At 40.1% G+C, this 6386-nt stretch overlaps 1 non-coding gene across 1 annotated transcript; it reads left to right on the top strand.

Moving 5' to 3' along the window:
* Nucleotides 1–4502: 4502 nt before the first annotated feature.
* Nucleotides 4503–4576, top strand: Trnan-guu. The gene has a single exon. It is a non-coding gene; the product is annotated as a tRNA-Asn (tRNA).
* Nucleotides 4577–6386: the final 1810 nt, after the last annotated feature.

Raw genomic sequence — 6386 nt, 5'->3', positions numbered from 1 at the left:
TTATTCCATTTAATAATAGATCTGTTTCCATGACATTGTGATATTGTTGTCCCTTTTGGATGGTGCCAACCAAATGTCTTTCATTGAAAGTCTCATGTAGATAACCATTCCACGTAGCACAAGACCAGGAATAATTGAGAATCCATTGCATTTACCATTCCTGTTTCATTGTTGTATGGTCTCATTGGGGAGCTAGCACATAATCACTTGACCTGCTAGGAACACCAGCCTAATCTGCCTCAAATCACTTTTAAAAAAAAAATGACACCATGAATAATATTGTTCTATATACAGGAAAAACACGGATGGCCATGGCCGGAATGTGCTTGATCATAAGAGGTCATAAGTCTCCATGATTAGGGCTGACCCATGGCTGAATAACACCAATTATATCAACCGTTACATAGTTGCTTGACATACTAGAAATAGCAACCAAATCTTAGTTGCCTGTAGCTTACTAAGCATCGGATAGTCCACTGGTAGCCTACAACTTACATAACAGTGTATGGTCCACTAACAGCCTATCGTCTATTTAGTAGCCTATTTGTTTATTTAGCTGCCTATGTGTGTATATATACATATATATATATATATATACATATATATATATATATATACATATACATATATATACATATACATATATATATATATATATATATATATATACATATACATATATATACATATACATATATATATATATATATATATATACATATACATATATATATATATTATATATATATATATATATATATATATATATATGTGTGTATGTGTATAATATATATATCACATGACCAACCACCATTCGATGTTGTTCCACATTGCTCGCCACACTGTGCTTTTGCATCATTTTTACTTCTGAATGGTTCCACCGCACCAGCTGGGCAAGTTGGCAACCATTCTTCCCTGAGGCCAGAAGGCTGGTCCATGACAGGAGTGACCCATTTACAGCTGACTGGACTGAGGCAACATGAAATAAAGTGTTTTGCTCAAGAACACATTTTGCATAAAGCTACAATTGCTAAATTTGTGAGTGCAACTGCCTGACACCATGGCAGCACAGGCTTTCACATATATAAACATATATATATATAATATATATATATATATATATATATATATATATATGTGTGTATGTGTATAAATATATATATCACATGACCAACCACCATTCGATGTTGTTCCACATTGCTCGCCACACTGTGCTTTTGCATCATTTTTACTTCTGAATGGTTCCACCGCACCAGCTGGGCAAGTTGGCAACCATTCTTCCCTGAGGCCAGAAGGCTGGTCCATGACAGGAGTGACCCATTTACAGCTGACTGGACTGAGGCAACATGAAATAAAGTGTTTTGCTCAAGAACACATTTTGCATAAAGCTACAATTGCTAAATTTGTGAGTGCAACTGCCTGACACCATGGCAGCACAGGCTTTCACATATATAAACATATATATATATATAATAAATTAATAAATAAAACATATGCATACATATATGTACGTACCTACCTCTACATGTATATATACATGCATATATGGGTACAGAACACCAAAAAAACGTCGAACACAATGAGAAACGAAAACATAAACACAAAACTAAGGAACTGGACATTTTTCTTAAACAACAAAAAAATAGAGTACAGGACAAATAACACAAGGAAAATTCCCCTTCTTCAGTCACCATGGTTTCATCTACTCTGCGTTTCGAAGGTGAAGGCGATACGCATCTTTGATAGAAACTTTCCTTCCTGCGAAAAGCAAATTAAATAAAATTTGAGATCTTTTTGCAGAGGGAAAAAATGGTAACAAAACCAGGACAGTAACGACAGTACAAAATATAAGCAGTAAAAGACAGGACAAGGAGAATAACAAGACAAGAAGGGCTGTTAATCCGATCGAGATAAAGTATATGAACGCTATTTTTGAGAACGGCGAAGAAGCAACAGAAAATGCCGACTACACTTCAAGGACGCCAGGCCAGAAAGGCAGTAGCAGAGCTCTCGTTGTGGGTCAACGATGGGAGGGAGGAGGAGGAGCAAGAGAAAAAAAAGGAATGGTTGTGAGGAAACCAGAAAGAATTACGAATGAGAGACAGTAAGGTAGAAGAAAAGGAAACCAGAAAGAATGAAGGCTGAGAAAGGGAGGGGACCTCTCTCTCATTCTTCATTCCCGTATTTCGTCTGCCGTTATGTTGAGTTCAAATTCCGCCGAGGTCGACTTTGCCTTTCATCCTTTCAGGGTCAATAAATTAAGTACCAGTTTCACACCGGGGGCGAGGTAATCGACTTAATCCCTTTGTCTGTCCCCTCTATGTTTAGCCCCTTGTGGGCAGTAAAGAAATATATATATATTGCTACAATGTACTTTAGAATATCTTTTATATTTTTCCGATTTGCATGTACAACACTTTCTTGACAATGAGATTGGACATCGAATGACTGATGTGTTCACAATGTTTCATAATGACCTTTACAGCATCTCGAGACATTTCAGTCAACACTGTGTATTACAACAACAACACGTGGAACGGACATGTAGCTGTTCCCTCTTTTTCTGTACTCAAGTACACTGTACTCTCGGGGTTTACAATCTTCATAATTCGCAGTGTTGGCTATGCTGTATATATCATCATCATCATCATCATCATCTAACGTCCGTTTTCCGTCCTAGTATGGGTTGGACGGTTCGACCGGGGTCTGGGAAGCCAGGAGGCTGCACCAGGCTCCAGTCTGATCTGGCAGTGTTTCTACAGCTGGATGCCTTTCCTAATGCCAACCACTCCGTGAGTGTAATGGGTGCTTTTTACGTGCCGCCGGCACAGGGGCCAATCGAGGTTGGCAACAGCCATGATCAGTTGGTGCTTTTTACGTGCCACCAGCACAGAAGCCAGTCAAGGCGGCGCTGGCATCGGCCACGTACGGGTGGTGCTTTTTACATGACAACGGCACAGGTGTCACAACTACAATTTCCATTTGATTTTTTTTTGATGTTGATGAAAAAAAAACGGCCATATATATATCAGAAATAATGCTTATTGCCACATCAATATGGCCGTTTTTAACCCCTGGAAGATCCTCCTCCAGCTGGCTATCGATGCAATCTGCACCTGGAATACATTGCTAGTAGGGAAGTAAATCCCTACCACCTTCTGGCAGACATCGGGATTACCAGACCGAAAGGTCTCTGGCTATTTGTGCCCTTTCTCATTGGTGATCAGCTGGATGCTAGAGACAGCAGCAAATTGCTCCAGCTGGCAATATAGATAGAAAGCCAAGTGACAAATCAATCACTGATCTTGCAACAAGCAAAATAGCTAATTAGAAGAAAATCTCTGTATGACCTGAACGCAGCAACTATACTGGACGAGTAATGTCCATTGCACTATTCCAACCGTTTTTAACTGGCTGCAGATGGCATTGGTTACCAGCTGGAGGAGGCTCTTCCTGGGGTTAAAAATGGTAGGAATGTCAAACAGCCATATTGATGCAGCAATAAACATTATTTCTCAGTATAGTTGCTCCTTTCATGCCTTACAGAGATTTCCTAACTTGTTACTCTGCTTGTGATATAACAAAGTGAAGTTGTAAGGTACCGCACGGGTGGAAATATATATGAAAGAAGGTTTGAAAATGCAATTTTAAGAGATGTTTATTCACTTGACCGGTTTCACGTTTTATAGAAAAAGATTGTCAAATGTAAAAGCTTTGTTGTGTTAAGTCCTGGTTGTCACAAAATATTACAATACATTCTTTGCTAATAATAAAGTGTAAAACAGCCCTTCTACCTATAGTAGAATAAAGACTAGATCCCTATTTTTTATACTGTGACATTAACTTCACAACTTGCGAAGTTCAAGATCCTGGTTCGATTCCCGGTTGGCACTTACATGCTAGAAACAGCAGCCAAATCTTCCTCAAATCATATGGCATTGTCTTTAAAGAAAAGCATCAACATCGAAACCCCTCCTTTTGACACTTAAAACTCACTTAATCTGCCAGTGAAAGAAACCGTGGCTGTTCCGCTCCCAATTCACTGATTGATAAGGCCTTGTATCAAAGGCATTCTGGCCGTGACCATCCCGTCTATAGAAGAGAATTTAGACTACATAATCAAATATGTGTCAGTCCTTTTTTTTTAGATTGTGATGTGCGAATAGAGGGAGGTTTGGCTGCTATATCTTTAATAACCTCTGTAATTACTTCTACGTCACGTGTGCAATTGTTTAAACAACAAGCTAACCTAATTAACAGCGAGAATTAAAACGATCCTAATTAAAATGTGTTCACCTCGGGCGATATAAGTACCGATACTGTCGCTCGTTTTCTATTACTTGTATAAATCCATTTACAGTTGATTTCTCTGTTGTGGCGGCGACCTTCCGCACGTGGCTGGTGTAATTGGAGGCGAAACTCAGCCGACAGTTATTTCCCTTCAATCATTCAACAAACCAGAAACACATACAACATAGTAAATTTAAGCGCCTGACATTCGTGTCTCTGTGGCGCAATCGGTTAGCGCGTTCGGCTGTTAACCGAAAGGTTGGTGGTTCAAGCCCACCCAGGGACGTGGACTATTTTTTGTGTTCGATTATCTTTATCAATAACGGGACAAATTATAAATACCTTAAAGTTGGAAAAGTATTACACTGAAGGGTTATGGAACACTAGTTCAGTTTCGTTTTGTGAATTTTACATCTTGTTTCTGTTAATAGGGCGTCTATGTGTGGGTGCATGTAAATGGCTTCGAATGTAGAACTGCAGCCATACTGGCAAACCGCTCTAATTTGTTTCCTGGCAGTTAAAAAAGTTGAAGAATATTAGAGTGTTTTTGCTCTTGGTTTCAAAGGTGATGTCTTTGGAAGCTGACCGTATCCACCTGTCCGTGCATTAAAATTCTCTCCAAGCTTGAAACATTCTCCTCCAGGATTTTCCATTCGTATAATGATAGCATATTTCTGTCTTGGCCAAACTGGAGCATCGCCTCGAAGAATTCTAGTCGAACGAATCAACTCCATTATTTTTTTAAAGTCTGGCGCTTATTCTATTGGTTTCTTTTGCCGAACCGCTAAGTTATGGGGACGTAAACACCAGCATCGGTTATCAAGCGATAGAGGGGGACAATCACAGACACAGACGCACCTACCTACCTACCTACATACATACATATTATGGCTGCCCCTCGTTATCGAGTATGGCCATTGCACGACGCTTAACTGTTACTGGTGCTGTGATCGAATATGACTTTTTAGCCCAGCTAAAGATCTACAATGTCTTGTACAGAATTGGCAACTAAGACCTTTACTGGTAATAGCCGGCTGTAGTTGTAACTGGGCTTCATGTACCTTTGCATGTCGTTTAAGTCCTGCCGAATTACACTCTCTTCCACATGCCCGACAGATATGATTAGTATGGTGTGTTACACCACCACCAGTGGCCAGGTTGTCACTCATCTGTCTCGCTTTATGACTACGAAGATGACTCTTGAGTCCAGCTTTACTGAGGCAGGGTCTTGCACAGACATTGCATGTCAACATCAAAGGAAGACCCTTCCCATCTGGAAGTGTAACAGCGATGCCCTTCCTGACATCCTCCTTACTTTCTCATGTACAACTCGAGATTTCTGAAAAGTGGCTGTCCCCTCGTGCACAATCCTTCTCTACCTGCTACGATCAATAGCTATGCCTTCCCATATGTCAGGAGAGATGCAAGCATCTCTTAAGGAAGCCTTCAGCAAGCCCTTATACCTCTTTTTTGGTTTATGTGGAAGTCGTTCTCCTTTAGCTAACTCTCCATAAAAGAGATTTTTTGGCATCCTTGAATCCTTCATCCAGACCAGATGACCACTCCATCTGAGCCTTTGCTTTAACACAAGAGCTTCTATACTTTCACACCGAGAGCCTTCCAATATTTCAAGATCACTGATGCGGTAATTCCACTTAATGCCATAGATCCGTCTGAGACACATCTGATGGAAATGTTCCAGTTGTTTAAGGTGGTATCGATATGTGACCCACGTCTCGCAGGCATAGAGAAGGGAAGGGAGCACACATGCCTTGTACATCTTTATCTTTGTCTTTCTGCATATGTCTCGCCGACTCCAGAGGCGCTTTTCTAGCCTTCCGAAAGCAACACTTGCTTTCCTAATTCTATATGGAATTTCATCATCCAAATCGCTATATCTATTATTAGTGCTTCCCAGGTAGACAAACTGATCAACTACATCAAGTCGTTTACCATACACATAGATATTTGGTACACTATACATGCAGGTTGATGCATGACAACAGTTTTCTTGAGATTGACTGTCAATCCTAGGGCAGTGCAAGCATCAGAGAATGCATTCAAAATGTGTTGCATATCAATCTCTGTGTGTGCTA

This window comes from Octopus sinensis, linkage group LG15 (genome assembly GCF_006345805.1).
Source record: "Octopus sinensis linkage group LG15, ASM634580v1, whole genome shotgun sequence".
NCBI classification, from domain to species: Eukaryota; Metazoa; Mollusca; class Cephalopoda; order Octopoda; family Octopodidae; genus Octopus; species Octopus sinensis.
This window is presented reverse-complemented; position numbering and strand designations above follow the sequence as displayed.